The 25828-nt window shown below is 38.0% G+C and overlaps 1 pseudogene; it reads left to right on the top strand.

Annotated features, from left to right (window-relative positions):
• Positions 1-24618: 24618 nt before the first annotated feature.
• Positions 24619-24926, top strand: LOC121434295 (annotated as a pseudogene).
• The last annotated feature ends 902 nt before the right edge of the window (positions 24927-25828 follow it).

Here is a 25828-nt window from a genome sequence, read left to right as displayed (position 1 = left end):
CATCCATCATGATCAAGTCAACTTCTTCCCAGAGATGCAGGGCTGGTTCGATTTATGAAAATCTATCAATGTAATCCATCATATAAATAAACTGAAAGAAAAAAAAACATGATCATTTCATTAGATACTGAAAAAGCATTTGAAAAAATATAATACCCGTTCATGATAAAGGTCTAGGAGAGATCAAGGATACAAGGAACATATCTAAATATAATAAAAGTAACCTACAGCAAGCCGACAGCCAATTTAAATAGACCTATAAACTGTAAGGAAATAGAATAAAATGGGGAAAAACTCAAAGCGATTCTACCAAAATCAGGGATAAGACAAGGCTGTCCATTCTCTCCATATCTCTTCACCATAGTTCTTGAAACTTTAGCATAGCAATTAGACAATAAAAGAAGATCAAGGGGATTCAAACTGGAAAGAAAGAAGTCAAACTTTTGTTATTTGCATATGATATGACAGCGTATATAAGTGACCCCAAAAACTCTACCAGAGAACTCCTACAGCAGATAAACACCTTGAGTGATGTGGCAGGATACAAGATCAACTCAAAAAAATCAGTAATCCTCCTATACACAAATGATAAAGAAGCTGAGAAAGAAATCAGAGAAGCATCACCTTTCACAATAGCCACAAATAACATCAAATATCTTGGGGTAACACTAACCAAAGAAGTGAAAGAACTGTTCAACAAGAACTTTAAGTCTTTGAAGAAAGAAATTGAAGAAGATACCAGAAAATGAAAGATTGCCCATGCTCTTGGATCAGTAGGATCAACACAGTAAAAATGGCAATTCCACCAAGAGCAATCTATATAGATTCAATGCAATTCCCATCAAAATCCCAACACAATTCTTCACAGACCTTGAAAGAATAATAATCAACTTCATATGGAAAAACAAAAAACTCAGAATAGCCAAAACAATCCCGTACAATTAAGGAACTTCTGGAGGCACCCCATCCCTGACATCAAAATCTATTACAGAGACGTTGACCAACGGAATCGAATCAAAGACACGGATATTAATCCACACTCCTATGAACAGCTGATTTTTGACAAAGAAGTTAAAATTACACAATGGAAAAAAGAAAGCATCTTCAACGAATGGTGCTGGAATAAATGGATGTCAACATGTAGAGGAATGAAAATAGATCCATTATCTATTGCTATGCACAAAACTCAAGTCCAAATGGATTAAATACCTCAATATAAATCCGACCACACTGAATCTGGCAGAAGAGAAAGTGGGAAGTACCCTTCAGTGCATAGGCACAGGAGAACACTTCCTAAATATATAACCTCAGTAGCACACACACTGAGAGCAACAATAAATAAATGGAACTTCCTGAAACTGAGAAGCTTCTGTAAAGCAAAGGTCACAGTATATAAGACAAAAGGCAGCCTACTGAATGGGAAAAGATCTTCACCAACCCGACATCAGACAAAGGACTGATCTCTAAAATATATAAATAACTCAAAAAAATAGACATTAAAATTCTAAATAACCCAAATTTTCAACTTATCTGTGTTGATGAAGTAAGGCATATACACAGTAAAATCCAAATGGAAAGTGTCTGATATTAAATTTTCAGTAATAATATTAATATAATATGGAGAGAATAATAGGGCAATTTTAAATGCAAATTTGCAGAGTGCTTTACCACACAGTGTATGCTCAATCTCATAGTCTTAAAGTGGGCTAACTGAATTGCTATTGATGAGATGTTACTGAGTGAGACACCTCTGCAGTGAAGCACGAGTCTGCTGTAAATGACCTGTCATTAAAGTCTTGGGCAAGGTCAGTGTCTAGACTGAATTGAAATATAGCTACTAGCAGTGAGCTTGAATTTTGCATGCAAATAAATAGAATTAGAAAACACTATCCTGAGTGAGGTAATTCAGACCAAAATGATGAATATGTTATGCATTCACTCATAAATGGATACTAGCTATAAACAAAGGACATTGAGCCTATGGTTCATGATCCTAGAGAAGCTAAGTAATATGATGAACCCAAAGAAAAACATATATAGACCCACCTGGAAATTGGAAACAGACAAGATCACCTGACAAAACTGGGAGCATGGAGGTGGGGGGGGGGGAAGGAAAAGTAGGAGAGGAAGAGGAGGGGAGAAAGAGAGTGTTGAGAAGAACTTGACGGAATGGGATAGTTGAGATGGAGGAAGGACAATGATGAGAGCAAGGAAAGGAATATCTTGATTGAGGGAGCCATTATAGGGTTAGCAGAAACCTGGCTCTAGAGAAATTCCCAGGAATCCACAAGGATGAACCCGCCTAGGACCCTGGACAATAGAGGAGAGGGGGCCCGATCTTGACTTGTCCTGTAGTCAGACCAATGATTATCTTCGATCTCACCATAGAACCATCATCCAGCAACTGATGGAAACAGAGGCAGAGACACACATTGCAGCACTGGACCAAGCCCCCAAGGTCCAGTTAAAGAGTGGAAGAAATGAAAACATTAGCAAAGAGGTTAAGACCATGATGGTTTCACCCACTGAAACAGTTTACCTGAGCTAATAGGATTGCGCCAACTCTGGCCAGACTGGGAAAGAACAGCATAGGATCAAACTAGTCCCTCTGAATGTGGTTGATAGTTGAATGGGGCAGACTGTGGGGCCACTGGCAGTGGCACCAGGATTTATACCTACTGCATGTACTGTCTTTTGGGGATCCTATTCTCTTTGGATGTATACCTTGCTCAGCTTGGATATGTTGGGCAGGGCCTTGGACCTTCCACAAAGCAATGTGCATTGCCCTCTATGAGGACTGGATGGGGGTAAAATGTGAGGGTTTGTGGAGGGAGTGGGAGGAGGAGAGGGAGTGGGAACTTGGATTGGTATTTTTTTAAAAAAAAATCTAATAAATTAAAAAAAAAGAAAATGTAGAAATGTCACACTAGCAACTTAATGTAAAACCTAAAATGTGTAGAACAAAAAGAAGCAAACTCACCCAAAAGAACTAGAGAACGGGAAATAATCAAATTGAAGGCTGAAATAGATAAAATAGAAACAAAGAGAACAATACAGAGAATAAATAAATCAAAGAGTTGACTCTATGAAAAAAATCAACAAGATAGGCAAACCCTTATCCAAACTAGCCAAAAGGAAAAGAGAATATCCAAATTAACAAACTCAAAAAATGAAGTGGGAGATATAACAAGAGACACTGTGGAAATCTAGAGAATCATTAGGTCATACATCAAAACTTGTTCTCCACAAAATTGGAAAATTTAAAAGAAAAGGACAATTTTCTGGATAGGTATCACATACCAAAATTAAATCTAGACCAGATAAACAATTTAAATAGACCTATAACCCCAAAGAAATAGAAGTACTCACCAAATATCTCCCCAACCCCCCAAAAAATCCAGATCCAGGGGTATGCAGTGCAGAATTCCACCGGAATTTCAAAAAAGAGCTAATACCAATACTTCTTGAGTTGTTCTACACAATATAAATGGAAGGAACATTGCCAAACTCTTTTAAAGAGGCTACAGTTACTATGATACCAAAACCACACAAAGACGCAACTAAGAAAGAGAATTACAGAATAATCTTCTTCATAACATCAATGCAAAAATACGCAATAAAATACTGGCAAACCGAACCTAAGAACACATCAAGAAAAATCATCCACCATGATCAAATAGGCTTCATCCCAGAGAGGCAGAGTTGGTTCAACATTTGAAAATCTGTCAATGTAATCCACCATAAATAAGCCAAAACCAAACCAAAAAAAAACAAAAACAAAAACAAAAAAAACATAATCATCTCATTAGATGCTGTAAACACCCTCAACAAAATACAACAACCCTTTATGATAAAGGTCTTGGAGAGATCAGGAATACAAAGAACATACCTAAACATAATAAAGGCATGTACAGCAAGCCAACAGCCAAAATCAAACTAAATAGAGTAACTCAAAGAGATTCCACTAAAATCAGGAACAAGACAAGGCTGTTCACTCTCTCCATATCTATTCAATATAGTACTTGAAGTTGTAGCTTGAGCAATAAGACAACAAGAGGAGATCAAGGGGATACAAATTGGAAGAGAAGAAGTCAAACTCTCAAAAAAAAGAAGTCAAACTCTCACTATTTGCAAATGATATGATAGTATACATAAGGGACCCCCAAAAATTCTACCAGGGAACTCCCACAGCTGATAAACACCTTCAGGAATGTGGCAGAATTCAAGATCAACTCAAAAAAATCAGCAGCCCTCCTACATACAAATGATAAAAGCAATGAGAAGAAATCAAAGAAAGATCAGCTTTCACAATAGCCACAAATAAAATATCTTGAAGTAACTCTAACTGTAAGAACTTCTGGAGGTATTGCCATCCCTGATTTCAAGCTGTACTACATAGCTATTGTAATAATAATAATAATAATACCACGTGGTACTGGTGTAAAAACAGGCACATAGATCAATAGAATTGAATCAAAGACCCAGAATAAATCTATATACCCATGAACACTGGATTGTTGATTTAAAAAAGGCCAGAAATACACAATGGAAAAAAGAAAGCATCTTCAAAAAATGGTGCTGGTATAATTGAATGTCAACATGTAGAAGAATGCAAATAGATCCATATCTTTCACCCTGCACAAAATTCAAGTCCAAGTGAATCAAATACCTCAACATAAAACTGGATACATTGAACCTGATAGAAGAAAAACTGCGGAACAGGCCTCGAACATTGGCACAGGAGACAACTTCCCGAACAGAACACTGTAGTCATGCAGGGACTAATGAATGGGACCTCATGAAACTGAAAGGCTTATGTAAGGCAAAGGACACTGTTAATAGAACAAAATGACATCCTCGAAAACAGGAAAACATCTTCAGAAACCTTACATCTGACAGAGGGCTGGTTCCAAAATATATTTTTTAAAAAAACTTCAAGAAACTAGACATCAACAAACCAAATAATCCAATTTAAAATGAGGTACAGATGTAAATAGGGAATTCTCAACAGAAGAATCTCAAACTATCAAGAAACACTTAAATGTTCAACATGCTTAGACATCAGGAAAAGGCAAATCAAAAGGACTCTGAGATTCCATCTTACACCTGTCAGAATGATTTAAGATCAAAACCACAAGTGACAGCTCATGCTGGCAAGGATGTGAAGCTAGGGTAACATTCTTCCATTGCTGGTGGGAGTGAAAACCTGTACAGCTACTTTGGAAACCAATATAGTGGTTTCTCAGAAAATTGGGAATCAATCTACCTCAAGACCCACCTGTACCAGTACTGGGCATATATCCAAAGAATATTCCATTCTACCACAAAGACACTTGTTCAACTATGTTCATAGAAACTTTATTCATAATAGTCAGAAACTAGAAACAACCTAGATGTCCCTCAACTAAAGAATGGATAAAGAAAAAGTGGTACATTTACACAATGGAGTATTATTATTCAACTGTTAAAAACAATGACATCATGAAATTTGCTGGCAAATGGAAGGAACTAGAAAAGATCCTGAGTGAGGTAACCCAAACCCAGAAAGACAATATGGTATGTACTCACTCATAAATGGGTATTAGATGTAAAGCAAAGGATAACCATTCTATAATCCGCAGACCCAAAGAAGCTAAGTACCAAGGAAGGCTCAAGGGGGTAAGGGAGACACATGAATCTCACTGTGAAGAAGAAAAAGAATAGATATCAAGGGTGGGTGGAGGAGAGGTCTGGATGAGGGTAGGAATGGAAGCAAGGGGGATCAAGCTTGAGGAGGTTAGAAGGAAAGCATATTGGGAAAGACAACTGGAATCAGGGGCAAATCTGGGATTAACTAGAAACCTAGTGCAATAGATGTTTCCAGGAAGTTATGAGGGAGATCCTAGCCAAGATTCCTAGCAATGGGAGATATGGAGCATGAACCAGCCATCTCCTGTAACCAGACATAACTCCCAGTTGGAGGGACTGGGACCCCAACCCAGCCATATAACCTTTGATCTAAAACTTGCCTTGCCTACAAGATATGCTGGGACAAAGGTGGCACAGAAATTACGGGAGTGGCTAACCAATGACTGCTTTAGTTTGAAACCCATACTATGAAAGGAGTTCATCCCTGAAATTGCCTAGAGGGCCAGGACACCCAGAGATCTAGGACAGAACTAAACATGACTAGCAAAAAAAAAAAAAAGTCACTGAAAAAATTCCTAATGATATATATTCTGATATACTCAGATCACTGCCCAGCCCAATTGTCATCAAAGAGGCTTCACACAGCAACTAATAGAAACAGATGCAGAGAACCACAACCGAGCAGTAGACAGACACTGGGAAATCCTGTGGAAGAAGGAGAAGGAATATGAGAGCCAGAGATGTGGAGCCTAAGACACCACAGAAAAACACACAGAATCAACTGACCTGGGCTAATGAGGGCTCACAAAGACTGAACCTCCACCCAGAGAACTTATACGGAACTGACAAAGGTTTTCTTTCTTCTTCTTCTTCTTCTTTTTTTTTTTTGATTTTTTGAAACAGGGTTTCTCCGTAGCTTTTGGTTCCCATCCTGGAACTAGCTCTTGTAGACCACTCAGGGTTTTCTTTTTAATATAACATATTCATATTGGCTCTAGGGTGTCTATGTTTCTCAGATCAACCACATGGTTAAAACTAAAAGAGAAAGAAGAAGGACTGGGGAAAGCATTTTGAGCAAAGGAAAACAGTTTTATTATAGCCCTAAAAGGACAATACTACATTCAAGGTATCCACATAGAAACTCGGACACCAAAGATAATACTATCAGGTACTGAGATTTTCTTATTCAGTTTTAAAAATAGTAATTTACTTTGGTCCAGAAATGCATACTGTGTTTCTAATATATTATTAATTATGAATTGCCCTTCTAACTCAAAGGCTACTCCTGCCAGAGAAGTGGTAACCTGAAGAGCTTCACCTCTCCTTCTGCTCCTCGATCCCAAACCCCAAGTGTCATCCCCAGCTCTATAGCAGAACACCTGCTCTCCCTTTCCTCTCTGACCCCATCCCAACACATCACCTCCAACCTTCCTTCTCCTAACTCATCCCATTTCCCAGTCTCCAACACCAGCAAGCATTCCCTGCAAACACAGCAGTTGAGCAGGCCAGGGAAACAGATCTAGCTCCCAGTCTCGTCCCCAGCACTATAGCAGACCTCCTGGGGATAATCTATCCTCTTGTGTATTTACAAGAGGATATAATATGGTATATTATATAATCTATCCCATTCCAAGAAGACTAAATAAGCAGAGCCTGGTTGTAGACTCTGTTCTCCTACCTCCTGTGAAAGCCTTCAGACTCCTAGCCTATCCCCATTCCTAAGTATCAGCTCCCAATCAGAAACAGTTTAACTGGAACCCTCGATGTCTACATCTATAAGGTCCAGAGAAATTTTCTACCAAGCAGCACACAGCCATCACACTCTCCTAAAATCCAGAGAAGAAACAAAAGCCATGGAACAAAATGCCCACCCAAGACAAAACCAGAAATCAGCACATAGACCTATAATCATCTCAATTCCAAATGCCACAATGCCAGTGTAAAAACAATCAATAATGGCCAGGACAGTATGTCTCCAGTAGAGTCCAGAAACCCTACTGCAGCATGCTGTCAATATTCTAATAGCTGAAGCACAAGAAAGAGACCTTAAAACAGCCTATATGAAGATAATAAAGGTCCTTAAGAAGGAAATTAATAAATCTCTTAAAGAAATACAGAAAACACAAACAAATATTGGAAGGAAACAATAAGACTGTGCATGACCAGAAAATGGAAATAGAATCGATAAAGACGACACAAACTAAGGGAATCCTGGAAATGAAAAATTTAGGAATTCAAATAGAAGCTACAAAGAAAAGTTTCACCAACAGAATACAAGAGATAGGAATGAGAATTTCAAGCATTGAAGGTAGAAGAAATGGATATATTGGTCAAAGAAAATGTTAAATCTAAAACATTCATCACACAGACATCCAAGAAATTGGACACTACGAAAAGACCAAACCTAAGAATAACAGGAATAAAGAAAAGAGAAGAATCCCAGATCAAAGTTCCAGAAAATGTTTTCAATAAAATCATAGAATAAAATTTCTCTAATCTAAGAAAGATGCTTATAAAGGTACAAGAAACATAGAGAACACCAAATATATTGGACCAGAAAAGAGAGTCTCCTCAGTACATAATAATCAAAACACTAAATGTATAGAGCATAGAAAGAACATTAAACTCTGCAGGGGGAAAAGACCAAGTAACATATAAAGGCAGACCTATTAGAATTACATTTGACTTCCCAATGGAAACTCTCAAACCAGATAAAAGAGAAAGTGAGGAATAGTCTTGAACTCATTGACATGGAAATTTTCTGAACAGAACACCAATAGCACAGGCACTAAAATCAATAATTATTAAAAAAGGAATCCCATGAAACTGAAAAGCTCGTGTAAGGCAAAGAACACTGTGAATCAGAAAAAGCAGCAGGCCACAGAATGAGAAGATTTTTACCAACTCCATATCTTACAGAAAACTAATATCCAAAATATATAAAGAACTTGAGAAACTAGATATCAAAAAACCCACAATTAGTCCAATTATAAATGAGGTAAAGATCTATACAGACAACTCTCAATGAAGGAATCTCAAATGGCTGAGAACCACTAAAAAAAAAAATACTCAGCATCATTAGCCATCAGTAAAATGCAAATCAAAACTACTTTACACCTGTTAGAATGGCTAAAATCAAAAACCTAAGTGACAGCTCATGCTGGTGAGGATGTGGAATAAAGGGAAAATTCATCCCTTGGTGGTAGGAATGTAGACTTACACAGTGACTAATGGGAATGAGTGTGGCAGTTCCTCAGAAAATTGCGAATCATTCCACCTCAGTGTCTAGCTATACCACTTTGTGCATACACCCAAAGAATGCATCTTTATACCATAAGGACACTTTCTTGTAGCGGGTTGTTTTTTTGACCACCAGGTCCCAAATCATAACACAGAGACTTATTATTAATTATAAAATCTTAGCCTTAGCTAAGACTTGTTTCTAACTGGTTCTTTTTTTTGTTTGTTTGTTTTTTTTTTTTTTTCGAGACAGGGTTTCTCTGTGGCTTTGGAGCCTGTCCTGGAACTAGCTCTGTAGACCAGGCTGGTCTCGAACTCACAGAGATCCGCCTGCCTCTGCCTCCCTAGTGCTGGGATTAAAGGCGTGCGCCACCATCGCCCGGCTCTAACTGGTTCTTATAACTTAAATTAACCCATTTCTATTAATCTATGTGCTGTCATGTTTCCTCTCCTCCTCCTCTGGCATCTCTCTTGTGCCTAGATTCCTCTCCTCTTCTTTTCTCTCTGCCTGGAAGTTCTATCTAACCTCTTCCTGCCTAGCTATTGGACATGCAGCTCTTTATTAAACTAATCAGAAGGTGTCTTGGCAAAGACACATCTTCACAGTGTACAAAAAGATTATTACACAACACTTGCTCAACTATGTCCATTATTTCTTTGGTGTGGGATTCCCCTCTGTATGCTGTGAATACCACTGGTTAATAAAGAAACTGTCTTAGGCCTGTGATGGGTGGAGTGGGGGAAACTAAACAGAATGCTGGGAGAAAGAAGGCAGAGTCAGAGAGAAGCCTGCTGGAGACAGACACCAGACCTTTACCCAGTAAGCCACAGCCACGTGGTGATACACAGATTAATAGAAATGGGTTAAATAAATATGTAAGAGCTAACTGATAAGAAGCTAGACCTAATGGGCTAAGCAGTGATTTAATTAATACAGTTTCTGTGTGGTTATTTGGGGGCTGAGCTACCGGGTAGCCAGTAAACAAACAAGTGACCTCTTACAACACTTCTCTATTCATAATAGCCAGATACTGGAAAAAAACCTAGATCCCCCCACAACAGAAGAATTGGTTTAAAAAAAATATGGTACATTTACACAATGGAATATTACACAGCTGTTATAAAAAACATTGTGAAATTTTTAGGCAAATGCATATAACTTTAAAATATCATCCTAAGTGAGGTAACCCAGACCCAGAAATATAAATATGGTATGCATCTGCTTACATGTGGATATTAACTGTTAAGTAAATAATATCCAAACTACTATCCATAGACCCAGAGAGGTTAGGTATAGAGGCAAGAACATGGGAGGACACATAGGTCTCTATGGAAGGGGGAAATAGAATAGATTTTATGGGTGGACTGCAGTAGGGAAGACTTCAATGGGATGATCAAGTTGGGAGGGGAAGAAGTTGGGTGGTTGAGGGAGGAATGTGAGAAAAGACAGCTAGAACTGTGGGGCATGAGGATTGTATGGAAACCTCAATACAGTGCAGTGGAAGCTTCCTAAAGTATATTATTGGCATGCCAGGAGGAAAAGGAAACTGGTTATCACATTTTACCTGCATAAAGAAAGAAGTGGAACAAGATTATAAACCCTCAAAACCTTGTCCCTGGGATGTACTTCCTCCAGCCAGGTTGCACCTCCTAAATGTTACATAATCTCCCCCAAACAGCACCACTAAGGACCAAGTGTTCAAATGCAGGAGCCTACTGGGACCATTTCTCACTCAAACCACAATTGAAATAGAGAAAAACATTAAAATAAAACCAAATATTAGTTGAAAGTAAAAAATGATTTTTTGAGGGACAGAGTTCAGTGGCACCTGAAAAAGAGGAAACAGGAGCAATCAAACAAAGAGAAGAGTGAAGAGAGAAAATATTCCACATATTATGAAACAAGCACTTATAAAATTATCAGTCTAGATTTGTACTGTGTTCCAAGCAGGCAAAAATAAGGAGGGGGGGTAGTTTACAACAGAATGAGAACAGAAAGCAGAGCTATGCAGGGTTATTGTAAATGTTTAAATTTTCTTGGTGCCTCAAGTCCCTACACACCCTGCAGACAATGAAATGCTCCCTGTGACAGGTCTCTGCCATAAACCCTTCTATTTGCCATCCTGTGACCGAGTTATATGTAAATACACCGGTGAAATTCTACCACCTTTTACTTGTGTACTCTTTGTTCCCCAATAAAAAGCACTTGCCTACCACTCCTCTTCCAACCTCTGCTCCCCATCTGCTTGGTTGAGCCTGTTTCCTTCTATAAGGTTCCCTATGTGGCATACTTCCTTATCTCAGGAACTTTGAGTGTAACTGATTTTCATAAGCTTCTCTGTGGTTTATTCCATGCTACATGAATGATTATTAAAAACAAACAACATACCTCTCACAATTCTAAGTACTCCAATCATTCTTTAGAGCACAGCATGCTAAAAGGGATCACATTTAGAACCTGACAATAAGTCACTTTTGCATAAGAATTATTCGAGCTGACCATAGTTGAGAATCAATAGATCGAGGAAGAGTTCTTGTGGTTTGAATGACAGTCGCCATAGGCTCTGATGTTTGAATATTTGCTTCCAGTTGGTGGTACTGTTTTGTTAAATTTAGGGGGTGTGTCTTTGCTGGAAGAAGTATCCCAATGAGATTTAAAATCCATGCATTATTCCCAGTTCCTGTTGTCTGCTTCTGGCATAATTCAATATGTGAGCTCTCAGCTTGCTGCTACAGGCAACATACATGTTTCCCCACTGAGATCGTGACCATCTTATCCTCCTGGAACTGTAAGCCCAAATAAACTCATCCTTCTATAAGTTGCCTTGGTCATGGTGTTTCATCACAGCAACAGAAAATAAGTAATACAGTTCTCTACCTTACTCTTATCTAGAAAAAAAGAGGATATAAATTATTCTTTATAATGTTGTCTCCACTACCACCAGTTAAAGGAATGGCTATTACTGAGGGAGAGACTTAACATCAAGAGTTTACGCCTCTGGAAGTTCTTTTATTGTACAGGATTGTTTGACTATCCTGGGTTTTTGGTTTTTCCTTATGAAGGTGAGTGTTGTTCTTTCGAGGTCTGTGAAGAAGTGTGTTGGGATTTTGATGGGGAGTGCACTGAATCTGTAAATTGCTTTTGGTAAGATTGTCATTTTTATTATACTGATCTTACCTATCCAAGAGCATGAGACATCTTCCTATTTTCTGGTATCTTCCTCTATTTCTTTTTCCAAAGACCTTAAGTTCTTGTCAGACATGTCTTTCATTTGTTTGGTTAAAGTTACCTCAATATATTTTTTATTATTTACGGCTATTGTAAAATGTGATGTTTCTCTGATTTTGTTCTCAGCCAATTTATCATTTGTATATAGGGAGGGTTATTGATTTTTTTTAGTTTATCTTGTATCCTGCTACATTACTGAAAGTGTTTATAAGCTGTAGTTCTGTGGCAGAATTCTTGGGGTAACTTGTGTATACTATCATGTCATCTGCAAAATAGTGAAAGTTTGCCTTCTTTCCAATACATGAATCACCTTGGGAAGGGGAAATAGATGAGATCTCCTGCATAAACAGGGGACACGGTGGCAGTAAAGGGCAAGGGATGGGGGATGAAAACATAAAGGAATGGGATGGTTAAGTTGGGAGAGGGATGGAGTGGGAGAGCAAGGAAAGAAATATCTTCATAGAGTGAGCCATTATGGGGCTAGGGAGAAACCTGATGCTACGGAAATTCCCAGGAATTCACAAGGATGACCCCAGCTAAGATTCCTAGCAATCATGGAGAGGGAGCATAAACTGACCTTCTGCTGTAATCAGATTGATAAATACCCTAATTCATCACAGAACCTTTATCCAGTAACTGATAGAAGCAGATGCAGAGATCCACATCCAAGCACCAGGACAAGCTATGATTATATGAGCAGGAGCTGTCAAGATCATAATGGGGGAAACCCACAGAGACAGTTGATGAGAACTTGCAGGAGCTCATGAACTCAGGTCCTCTGCGTGTGGGCGACAGTTTTGTAGCATTGGGACCAGGATCTATTCTTAGTGCCGGAGCTGGCTTTTTGAAGCCCATTCCATATGGTGGGATGCTTTGCTCATATGGGGTGAGGGGAAGGGCTCGGTCCTGTCTCAACTGAATGTGCTTGGGGAGGCCTAACCCTTTCTGAGAAGTGGATGGGGTTGGAGGAAGGTAGGAGGGAGGAGAAGTGGAGGAAGGGGGAACTGTGGTTGATATATAAAATGAATTTCTAAAAATACATGAGTTTATGTAAACAGAACTGAGGTAACACCTTCTATTATAATTAACATATCCTAGCTACATTTCCACATTTTGTCTACTTTGAAGCTCAGCCTCTAGTTCTTTATTAAAAAGATTTATAAATTCAAACTATGTTTTCTAATAATAGCTATGTAAATATTACTAAAATATATGTGCCTTTGCTTTTTGTCCTGCTAATCAATTATCTGTTAGTATAATGAACAAGTCTGTTTATACTGATCCCCAAAGAATAGTAATGAACTTGGTAGACTGCTAAGGATTTTGGAGTTCACAGCAAGAATAATGGAAACTAAGGTATGACAATTATATTTGTATTTAAAAGGCATCCTTCTGGCTGCTGGAAGAATTTACTGGAGGGGGAAAAAGGTAGGCATCAGGTCAATTATGGGTAGACTACAATAACCAAGTGGAAGATAACGTTGACATTGAGTAAGAAAAAACACTTGAAGAATGGGTGGACTCAAGACCTGTTAAGAATGCATATTTTTAAACAGAATACCAGAGATAAGAGAGGAAAAGGTTCCAATATGTGACGCTGATATAACAAATACATATTTGACTTGTCCCTAGTTAGTGGTACATAACTGTTAAAGCCCTTAAGTTAATGGAATAATCCTGTTGTACTTTAAAAAACAAAATAATAACAACAACAACAACAAAAAGGCTCCTGATATAGTTTCAAAGCAATTAAGGTGAAAGAATCATCTTGTTAAGTCACAGGAAACTCCTCTCAATGTGTCCTGAATTTAATGAAAGGGCTTTTAGAAATCTCCTAAACATGGAGTTGAGACTGGATTCCAGGGAATACAATCACACAGTTTGGAGGGTGGAACTTTCAATACCACCTAGCAACTCCTGAGGAAGAAAAAGGGACTAGAGACTGCAGTTCATTTCAGCTATAGCCAATGCTTGTAATTGATGAAGGCCTGTGTAACAAGTCTAACCGTTTCAGAGATATTTTTTTAATTTTTTTTTCAGAGATATTTTTTAATTGTTTTTATTGAGTTATATAATTTTCTCCACTTCCCTCCCTTACTCTCCCCTTCCCTTCGGCTCTCTCCCATGGTCTCCATGTTCCCAACTTACTCAGGAGATCTTGCCTTTTTTTCTACTTCCCATTGTAGATTAGACCCATGTATGTCTCTCTTAGGGTCCCCTTTGCTGTCTAGGTTCTCTGGGATTGTGAATTGTAGGCTGTTATTTGTTTGTTTGTTTTATGTCTAAAAGCCACTTATGAGAGGGTATATATGATATTTGTCTTTCCTAGTCTGGGTTACCTCACTCAATATGATGTTTTCTAGACCTATCCATTTGCCTGCAAATTTTTGCTGTGTAGTACTACATTGTGTAAATGTACCACATTTTCCTTATCCATTCTTAGTTGAAGGACCATTTAAGTTGTTTTCAGGTTCTGCTATGACAAACAATGCTGCTATGAACATAGTTGAGTATATATCCTTGTGGTACAATTGAGCATCCTTTGGGTATATACCCAAAAGTGGTATTGCTGAGTATTGAGGAAGGTTGTTTCCTAATTTTCTTTCTTTTTTTGATTATCTCATTTTTTTTAATCTTCAAAATTTTCTGCCATTACCTCAGAATTCATGATAGAAATGGCTCATCCTCACATTAAGCACTCGGAGTCATTTTCATCCACAAGTTTTTCTACGAAAACATTTACACAATTCATAATCCTACATCCTTCCAGCCATTATCACAGGTCTGACCGACATGAAACAGTAGTTGCCAGCACAAGGGGCTGGCACGCTGTCTGCACAGGAGTAGTGTCTTTGGAAACTACCACCCAAGAGTATCTCATTGTACAAAGCAACCCCAAAGGTAACAGATGTCCCCAGATAAAATCCCTGTGTGTGGAGAGCCGTTTCTCCAAGCAATGAGAAATGTACTTTCCCCTCGTAGGATCCTTCCCCAAGGACTCGATTCCACCACTACTGTTAACTGGGGGCAGATGCCTGAAGCTGTGCTTTCTGGTAACTGGGTACAAACTGAACTGAGTCAGGTAGCTTAGAATCTCTTCTTTGGAAGAGAGCAACTTTGATGTGTTTTTCCCCCTTAATTAAAACGAAATGTTGTTAAAAAAAAAAAAAAGGAGAGAGAGATACACGGACATATACCTAGACAGAGACTTATACTGTGAACATTTTGAAGTGTGCATCCTATCTAGAGATGCACAGGTCTCCACTTGTCCCTCCGCACACACCCTTCCATACAGCGTGTGAGTACAAGTCTCTTAGTGTCCATGGGAGTTCCCTGGAGCGTTCATATTTCCAGATGATGAATCCCTGAGATGTGTTACTCCTGAGAAGACACGAGAAGGGAATGGCAGTTCTGATGCACTTTGGAATGGCACAATCACGTAAACGTCTGCATACTTAAGACTTCTGAACTTATCAAAAGTTTCTAAACATAATCCAACAACAAAAGTATGAAAACAATGTAGCAAGTTTATAAATAAAGTTTTTGTAATCAAAGCATAAACAAACATAGGAAATGCACACTTGTCATTTAAGTAGGAAACATATTTCAGAAAAAAATAGTTATCTGTCAAAACTTAAAAAAGGCCCCTTCCCCTTGCATACCAACATATGCACTGCCCAAACCAAAGCTAGCTATGCAGGGCTGCAAGGCTTGCAGAGGAAGGAAATGCCCACAGACAGCACCTCTGCAAAGGGTGCACCCTACTGGGCAGAACTGTGACTACTACACTTCTGTAAACAAAGACATCCCTCGGTGTAAGAAGTTTGTATAAAAATTACAACTGAACCAATGAATTCAAGCACCAATTCAACCATTTGAACTACTTCTACTGAGGAAACAGATAGTGCTGAAGGCTAGTGAAGGTTAGCAGTCATCATTACAGTTCATCTTTTTTTTTTAATTTATTTATTTACTTACTAAAGATTTCTGCCTCCTCCCCGCCACCGTCTCCCATTTCCCTCCCCCAATCAAGTCCCCCTCCCTTATCAGCTTGAAGAGCAATCAGGGTTCCCTGACCTGTGGGAAGTCCAAGGACCACCCACCTCCATCCAGGTCTAGTAAGGTGAGCATCCAAACTGCCTAGGCTCCCCCAAAGCCAGTACGTGCAGTAGGATCAAAAACCCATTGCCATTGTTCTTGAGTTCTCAGTAGTCCTCATTGTCCGCTATGTTCAGCAAGTCCGGTTTTATCCCATGCTTTTTCAGACCCAGGCCAGCTGGCCTTAGTGGGTTCTTGATAGAACATCCCCATTGTCTCAGTGTGTGGGTGCACCCCTTGCGGTCCTGAGTTCCTTGCTTGTGCTCTCTCTCCTTCTGCTCCTGATTTGGACCTTGAGATTTCTGTCCGGTGCTCCAATATGGGTCTCTGTCTCTGTCTCCTTTCATCACCTGATGAAGGTTAATATTCAGGAGAATGCATATATGTTTGTCTTTGGATTCACCTTCTTATTTAGCTTCTCTAGGATCGCGAATTATAGGCTCAATGTCCTTTTTTTATGGCTAGAAACCAAATATGAGTGAGTACATCCCATGTTCCTCTTTTTGGGTCTGGCTTACCTCACTCAGGATAGTGTTTTCTATTTCCATCCATTTTTATGCAAAATTCAAGAAGTCCTTGTTTTTTACTGCTGAGTAGTACTCTAATATGTATATATTCCATACTTTCTTCATCCATTCTTTCATTGAAGGGCAACTAGGTTGTTTCCAGGTTCTGGCTGTTACAAACAATGCTGCTATGAACATAGTTGAGCATATACTGGAGAAGATCTTCATCAACCCCGCAACTGACAAAGGTCTGATCTCCAAAATATATAAAGAACTCAAGAAATTAGACCGTAAAAGGCTAATCAACCCAATTATAAAATGGGGCACTGAGCTGAACAGAGAATTCTCAACAGAAGAACTTCAAATGGCCAAAAGACACTTAAGGTCATGCTCAACTTCTTTGGCGATCAGGGAAATGCAAATCAAGACAACTTTAAGATACCATCTTACACCTGTCAGAATGGCTAAAATAAAAAAACACCAAGGATAGCCTTTGCTGGAGAGGTTGTGGAGAAAGGGGTACACTCATCCATTGCTGGTGGGAATGCAAACTTGTGCAACCACTCTGGAAAGCAGTGTGGCGATTTCTCAGAAAATTCGGGATCAACCTACCCCTGGACCCAGCAATACAGTTCATCTTTTAAAGGCATGCGGTTCTGTTTTCGTTCCCTTGAATGCCAAACATCAGAGAATGTTCAGGCCAGTAAAGGACTCCTTGGAGGACCCACCATCTCTCAGAATCATGGTTTAATATACATTAAAAGCTCTTCAACAAACCAATGCTTGCTTCTAGGTTAAAGTATCTGCCCACAGGGAAACATCACCCTGAGGGCTGTTTTTTGTTCTAACTAGAGAAAGCATCTTCTAGAGTATCCTCCTGAGCACATCCGGACATCTACTGGTATTGTAAAAAAAATTCAGTATTACAGAAGAAGGCAACACCACCACACTTGGCAATACTGAAGCTTTCCTTACCTAAAAAGTTCCCATTAGATACTCAAGTGGGACAATTTCACAGTAAGATCACTTTCTTGCTTCCTTTTTCTGTATCAGAAAAAAAAAAAGGCAGTCTGAGGCAGTAGGAGCACTGGTGTTTGTGATGCCTCCGTTGCATTAAGATAATGGGTTTATGTCGATGGTACAACTGCAGTTATTTCCAGTATTCACACCACACATGGTGATTCCTTAGACACTCACCTACCAGTTTCCACTGCTATTTAAGTTTGGTTTAGTTTTCAACATAATACCAAACAACCTTTGGTTTGCTGTGTCTAACAGATGGCAGCTCAGACTACTGAAGAACACCCAATCACATGGGGAAAAACCTCCATCTACAGTGATTCTCCATCACTGCCCAACATGTTTTCTGACTCCATCACATCACGGGCAGCCAAGGGAGCACTGGAGCCTGGGTTTTGTTTTAGCACAGGGGTGGGACACCTTGCTGTTTCCTAATTTTCTGAGAAATCACCATACTCATATCCAAAGGGGCTATACCAGTTTGCACTCCCACCAGCAATGAAAGTGTTCCCTTTATCCCCACATCCTCTCCAGCATAAATTGTCATCAGTGTTTTTAATCTTGGCCATTCTTACAGGTGTAAGATGGAATCTCAGAGTTGTTTTGATTTGCATTTGTAATGACTAAGGTCTTCTGTTTGGTTCCATTGGTCCTCCTGTCTGTTTTTATGACAATACCAGGCTGTTTTTAGTATTGTAGCTCTGTAGTAGAGTTTGAAGTCAGGGATTGTGATGCTTCCAGAAGTTTCTTTATTGTACAGGATTGTATTGGCTATTCTGGGTTTTTTGCTTTTCCATATGAAGTTGAGTACTGTTCTTTTGAAGTCTGTGAAGAATTTTGCTGGGATTTTGATGGGGATTACATTGAATCTGTAGATTTTTTGGTAAGCTTTTGGTAAGATCGCCATTTTTACTATGTTAATTTTACCCACCCAAGAGCATGGAAGATCTTTCCATTTTCTGGTTTCTTCAACTTCTTTCTTCAAATATTTAAAGTTCTTGTCATACAGGTCTTCCACTTGTTGGTTAGAGTTACTCTGAGATATTTTATGCTATTTGTGGCAACTGTGAAGGGTGATGTTTCCCTGATTTCTTTTTCAGCCCATTTATCATCTGTGTAAAGGAGGGCTACTAATTCTTTTGAGTTAATCTTGTATACTGCTACATTGCTAAAAGTGTTTATGAGTTGTAGAAATTCCTTGGTAGGAGTTTTGGTGTTGCTTATGTAAACTATCATATCATCAGCAAATAGTGAAAGTTTAACTTCTTCTCTTCCGGTTTGTATTCCCTTGGTCTCCTGTTGTACTATTGCTCTAACTATATGGAGAGAGTGGACAACCTTGTCTTGTTCCTAATTTTGGTGGAGTTGCTGTGAGTTTCTCTCCATTTAGTTTGATGTTGGCTGTTGGCTTGCTGTATATTGCCTTTATTATGTTTAGGAATGTTCGTTGTATCCCTTGTCTCTTCAAGACCTTTATAATGAAGGGATGTTGTATTTTGTTGAAGGCTTTTTCAGCATCTATTGAGATGATCATGTGGTTTTTTTCAATTGTTTATATGGTAAATTACATTGATAGATATTTGTATGTTGAACCATGCCTGCATATCTGGGATAAGACTACTTGATCATGGTGGATGATTTTTTGTTGTGTCTTTGGATTCGGTTTGCCAGTATTTTATTTTTGGCAATTCTTGCATAGTAATGTCTTTGTACAGTTTGAGTATCAGAGTAATTGTAGCCTCATAAAGAGTTTGGTAATATTCTTTCTGTTTCTATTGTGTGGAAAAATTTGGGGAGTATTAGTATTAGTTCTTCTTTGAAAATCTTGTAGAATTCAGAGCTGAAACCATCTGATCCTGGGCTTTTTTTTTTTTTTTGGTTAGGAGACTTTTGATGACTATTTCTATTTCTTTAGCAGCTATATGTCTATTTAATTTGCTTATATGTTCTTTATTTAATTTTGGTGAGGGATATTTATCAGAAAATTATCCATTTCCTTTAAGTTTTCCAATTTTGTGAAGTACAGGTTTTTCAAAATATGACCTAATGATTCTCTGGATTTCCTCCATGTCTGTTGTTTTGTCCCCCTTTTCATTTCTGATTTTGTTAATTTGGATATTCTCTGCCATTTGGATAAAGGTTTGTCTAATTTGTTGATTTTCTTGAAGAACCACCTCCTTGTCTCATTCTTTGTATTGTTTCCTTGATTTCAGGAGTTGATTTCAGCTCTCAATTTTATTATTTTCTGACATCTAGTTTTCCTGGGTGAGTTTACTTCCTTTTGTTCTATAGTGTTCAGGTGTTCTGTTAACTCACTAGTGTGGTATTTTTTCCAACTTCTTTATATAGCCATTTAGTGCTATGAACTTTCCTCTTAACACTGTTTTCATTGTGTCCCATATATCTAGGTATGTTGTGTGGTCATTCGCATTGAATTTCAGGAAGTCTTTAATTTCTGTATTTCTTCCTTGACCCACTGCTGTTTCAGGTGAGCACTGTTTAGTTTCCATGTGCTTGTGGGCTTTCTGAAATTAGTGTCACTGCTGAATTCTAATTTTAAGCCATGGTGATCCAATAAGATCATGGGGTTATTCCAATTTTTTTTTTAATCTGTTGAGGTTTGCTTTGTTACCAAGTATGTGGTCAATTGTGAGATTTCATGAAGTGCTGAGAAGGTATATTCTTTTATGTTTGAATGGCATGTTCTATAGATGTCTGTTAAGTCCATGTGAGTCATAGCATCTGTTAGTTCCCTTATTTCTCTACTAATTTTCTGTCTGACAGACCTGTCCAGTGGTGAGAGTGGGGTGTTGAAGTTATTAGTGAATGGGGCTTAATGTGTGATTTAAGATTCAGTAGTGTTTCTTTTACATATGAGGGTGCCCCTGTATTTGGGGCATAGATATTCAGTACTGAGATTTCCTCTTGATGGATTTTTCCTGTGACTATTATGAAATATCCTTCTTTGTCTCTTTGGATTGATTTTAATTTGAAGTCTATTTTGTTTCATATTAGGATAGCTACACCAGCTTGTTTCTTAGGTCCACTTGATTGGAAAAAAATTTCCCAACCCTTTACTCTGAGGCGGTTATCTTTTTTTGAGGTTGAGGTATGTTTCTTGTATGCAGCAGAAAAATGGATTCTGTTTTCATATCTAATGTTAGCCTGTATCTTTTTATAGATGAGTTGAGTCCACGTATAATAGGGGATATTAATGACCAGTGATTGTTAGTACCTCTTAGTTTTTGTTGTTGGTAATGTTGTGTGTTTTTTCCCTTCTTTGGATTTGCTGCTGTGAGATCATCTATTGTCTGTGTTTTTGTGGATGCAGCTAACTTCCTTGGGTTGGAGTTTTCCTTCCAGTACTTTCTGTAGGGCTGGGTTTGTGGCTTGGTATTGGTTAAATCTGGTTCTGTCATGGAGTATTTTGTTTTGTCCATCTATGGTGATTGAAAGTTTTGCTGGGTATAGTAGTCTGGGCTGGCATCCCTCGTCCTTTAATATCTACATAATGCTTGAACAGGACCTTCTGGCTTCATTGTTTCCATTGAGAAGTCAGCTGTAATTCTGATAGGTCTGCCTTTATGTTACTTGGCCTTTTTCCTCTGCAGCTCTTAATATCATTCTCTATTCTGTATGTTTAGTGTTTTTATTATTATGTGGCAAGGGGACTTTTCTTTTTGATCCAGTCCATATAGTGTTCTGTAAGCTTATTGTATCTTCATAGGCATATCTTTATGCTGGAAAAGTTTTATTCTATCATTTTATTTAATATATTTTCTGTGCTTTTGAGCTGAACTTCTCCTTCTTCTAAACCTATTATTCTTAGGTTTGGTCTTTTCATGGTGTCCCATATTTTCTGGACAGTTTCTATCAAGCTGTTGTTAGATTTAATGTTTTCTTTGACTGATGAGTCAATTTCCTCTATTGTATCTTCAGCGCTTGAGATTCTCTCTTCCATCTCTTGTATTCTGATGTTTATGCTTACATTTGTGGTTCCTAATCATTTTCTCATAATTTCCCTTTATATAATTCCCTTGACTTCTGCTTTTTTTATTGTCTCTATTTCGGTTTCAAGTCTTAAATAGTTTCTTTCATCTGTTTGATTGCTTTTTCCTGGTTTTCTTTAAGAAATTTGTTGATTTCTTCCAAGTTTTTGTTTGTCTTTTCCTCCATTTCTTTGAATTTTTCATTTCCTCTTTAAGGGCCTCAAACATTCTCCTTAAGCTAATTTTTAGGTCATTTTCTTTTGCTTTATCTATATTTGGTTGTTCAAGTCTAGCTGTTGTAGGGCCTCTGGTTTTTATAGGTATCGTGTTGCTCTTCGTGGTGTTGCATGTGTTCTTACCTTGTCTACCCATCTTTTCCTGATTGGTGTAGTTCATGTTGAGTCTCTGGTGATCAATATTCCAGGTGTCAGTAGATCCAAGGCCCAGGTTCCTCATGGTGACAGGTGTGTAACTTGGGCAATTTGTGGGGCCACTAGCAGTGGAACAGGATCTATCCAAAGTGCATGAACTGACTTTTTGGAGCCCATTCCCTATGGAGGGATATCTTGCTCAATCTAGATAAAGTAGGAAGGGCCTTAAGGGGTCCTGCCTCAAGTGATGTGGCAGACTTTGTTGACTTCCCATGGGAGGCCTGACCTCCTCTGAGGAGTGGATGGGGGTGGGTTGGAGAGAAGGTGGGGGGTAGTGGGTGGATGGGAAGGGAAAGGTTACTGGGATTGGTATGTAAAATGAGTTTTAAAAATAATCCCTAATGCCTGGTTTCTCATGAACCCCAGAGAGCAAGGAAATGGATAACTAAAAATACTAATCCCATCCATGAGGGATTAGTAATAAAAAAAAAAACCAACTAAGCATCTCCCAAAGGACCACTTTCCACACTGTCCATCTTATAGGGGTTGGATTTTCAATAAAAGAATTGGGATATTCCTTCCACTGCAGTTTTCATAGGTTCCTTTGCCCATACTGAAGTCTAAACTACAAAATTATGCCTATACAGTTCATGGAATCCAACAGGAGAGACACAATGAATAGGGAGACCTGGGCCTAATAAATAGAATGTGAGCCTAGAAAAAGCTGAAAGGAATTCAGAATTTACATTGTCTGGCTTTCCAACATGAGGTGAAAAGAATAGATATAGACAAAAATAAACTTGCAGATATGGAAGCAGGTAGTGGAAGGAATCTAAACATGTTTCCTTTGCAATCTGGAAATAATACCTACTAAGTAATAAAAGGAGAGGTATGTTAAAGATTGAAACAAGTGGAAGTATGATTGCTTTTCAGTGAGTCAGTGGACAAAAGAAATCAAGATTTCCAGATGGGAGAATCAGTAATGATGAGTTAGTGCTACCAGGTTACTTGGATATGTACATGTTGGGCAAGAGATCAACCAAGCCTTTCCTACTTCATTCATTTGCATTTAATTCTTCCTTTAGACTTTCCAAAGCACTTTATTTATACCTCCAGTATTTTTTATTATAATCCTGATTTTTATGGTTTTATTTCACAAATAAAATATATAAAATATAAAATTTCAGTATAAACGATGGTTTATTATATCTAAGCATATATGGTGATTCATTTGTAATTTTAGTTATTTCATGATCAAAACCGCACATTATATAATCAAGGCATTTGAAAAACCAAGAAATTAAACTGATGGCCAACTTAGCACCACAATCAAACTTACTTTTGTTAAATCATTATATCATAAGAAGCTTTTTTTTAAAAAAAATCATCTTCCAGCCTCAAAAAACTAAAGAATGATGATCTTAAAATCCTATGACATAAGAATATTAAAAGCAATACTAAATAATTATCAATACCATTTAAAAGAATACCTTATTTGGTGTTGCATGGATTAGTTGCCTCTTTACCATCTAAGAAAGCATGAAGAAACTTTGTTCCAGGTAATCTACTGCCTTTACCAAGGTCCTATTGATTTAATGGAAACATTGACTATCACCATTTGTTTTAAGGATCAGATTTTTTAATAGATAACAATATTAAAAAATGATGACCAAAAAAAAATGTACTAGGAAATCACTAAAACTAGACAGCACATACCTCTGTCCATAACAATATAAAATCTAGGTTTGGAGGACTCTAATAATTCTTTTAGTATTTTTAAAATCATAAATCTATATGATTTATTTATAAATCTATATAAATAGACAGGATACTTCTTAGTTCAAAATTCTTTTAACTCAATGTTTCACCTAAAACTGAAAGCATTTGATTAAAACAGGGTCTGAAGCAAGAGAAAATTTAAAAAGCCTCATCCTAGTCATCACAGACATAAACATTTTATTGGTTCTTTTTTTTTGATATGCTCCGAAGAAACACTAAAGTTCCAAACACTGAATAGAGAGGCATCTGAAATATCCATTTCTACCATGATAAGAAAAGTTTGAATTTATTCCAAGTTTCTGAAATATTTCATACATGTGCAAATATATGAACACATAAACAATGAAAATTTTTGCTAGAAATGGTTTCCAACTGGCTGATGAGTTTATTATCAAAAAAATGCAAAACTATATTTAAAGAAAATTTCAGGTTAGTTTATTTTTAAACCATAATTACATATGTTCAGAAATCCCAATGGTTTCTTCTCAATTGTCTGGGAAGAGCTGACATTAATACACAAGTCATTTGTATGATTTCTGCTTTAAAAATTAGGTAAAACTAAATGAATGACAAACAATGATTTCACATGGGCTGTAACTTTCTTTATTATCTGGGATATACTGTTGAGTAATCTCCCTCCTGTTGTAGAAAGCAGATGTAATCTGGCAGAACTTATTCCTTCCAATGCCCCAGAACATATATGGGAAACCAGCAAAGTTTCTATGGGATCAAAGTAATATTTTATAATAACATAATAGATGGAGTAAAAAACCTATGGTGGCTGTGAAAGCCATGTATATCAAATTAATACCTTCAGGTGGTCATAAATTCATTATAAATATAAAACATGGACTAATACCATAAAAAATAAAGGTCATGTTAGTTTGCTGAGAATTAAATCAAGGAAGTCAATTTTAGAAAGAGTCCTACATGAGCTACTAAAAGTTGCATATATTTTACCTACAAGATCTGCTATACTAAGAGCTCCATCGAAATTTATGAATTCTCAATTGCACTTGAAATTACCACTGGACTGATGATGGTTTCAAACTTCCTAGATGGTTAAACAGAATAAATCATAAGTTGTTAAATTGCTTAGTATTTGGTACCTGTAATTCATCCAGTAATTGTTAGAATGCTTAGTATTTAATACCTGTAATTCAGCCAGTAACTTTTTTCAAATATATTTTCATATATAGCATGTTGCTTGTATGCAACTGAGCAAGTAAATTGCAGAACCAATAACTTCTGTTCTGCATAGCAATCAAAGTTGGTATTTGAATTGAAATGTTTTTATTATATCAAGAAATTAAGGACATATGTACAAGCTGGGAAGTAAACAAGTATGCCAAGTAATTAAAAGAAGAAAAAAGAAAAAAAAGAACCATTGTAAAGAGAATAGCATCATGTAAAATTAAATGAATGCCAAATAGTGTTGACATGGGCTGTAACCTTTTATGTTATCTGAGAGTTTATAAATACATTTTAAAAATGTCATAGTTTCTGCACTCCCAAGGTCCCAATGAGGAGCAGAAGGAGGGAGAACATGAGCAAAGAAGTCGGGACCACGAGGCGTGCACCCACCCACTGAGACAGTGGAGCTGATCTGCTGGGAGCTCACCAAGGCCAGCTGGACTGTGACCGAAAAAGCATGGGATAAAACCGGACTCTCTGAACATGGCGAACAATGAGGGCTGATGAGACGCCAAGGACAATGGCACGGGGTTTTGATCCTACTTAATGTGCTGGCTTTGTGGAAGCCTAGCCAGTTTGGATGTTCACCTTCCTAGATATGGACGGAGTGGGGAGGACCTAGGACTTACCACAGGGCAGGGAACCCGGACTGCTCTGTGGACTGGAGAGGGATGGGGAGAGGAGTGGGGGGAGGGGGAGAAGGGTGGGAGGAGGGGGAGAAGGGTGGGAGGAGGGGGAGGGAAATGGGAGGCTGGGAGGAGGTGGAAACTTGTT

Source organism: Microtus oregoni, unplaced genomic scaffold (assembly GCF_018167655.1).
Source record: "Microtus oregoni isolate MIOR12 unplaced genomic scaffold, Mior012 000043F_ref0000047, whole genome shotgun sequence".
NCBI classification, from domain to species: domain Eukaryota; kingdom Metazoa; phylum Chordata; class Mammalia; order Rodentia; family Cricetidae; genus Microtus; species Microtus oregoni.
The sequence above is the reverse complement of the archived record's forward strand: the minus strand, read 5'-3'. Positions and strand labels throughout refer to the sequence as shown.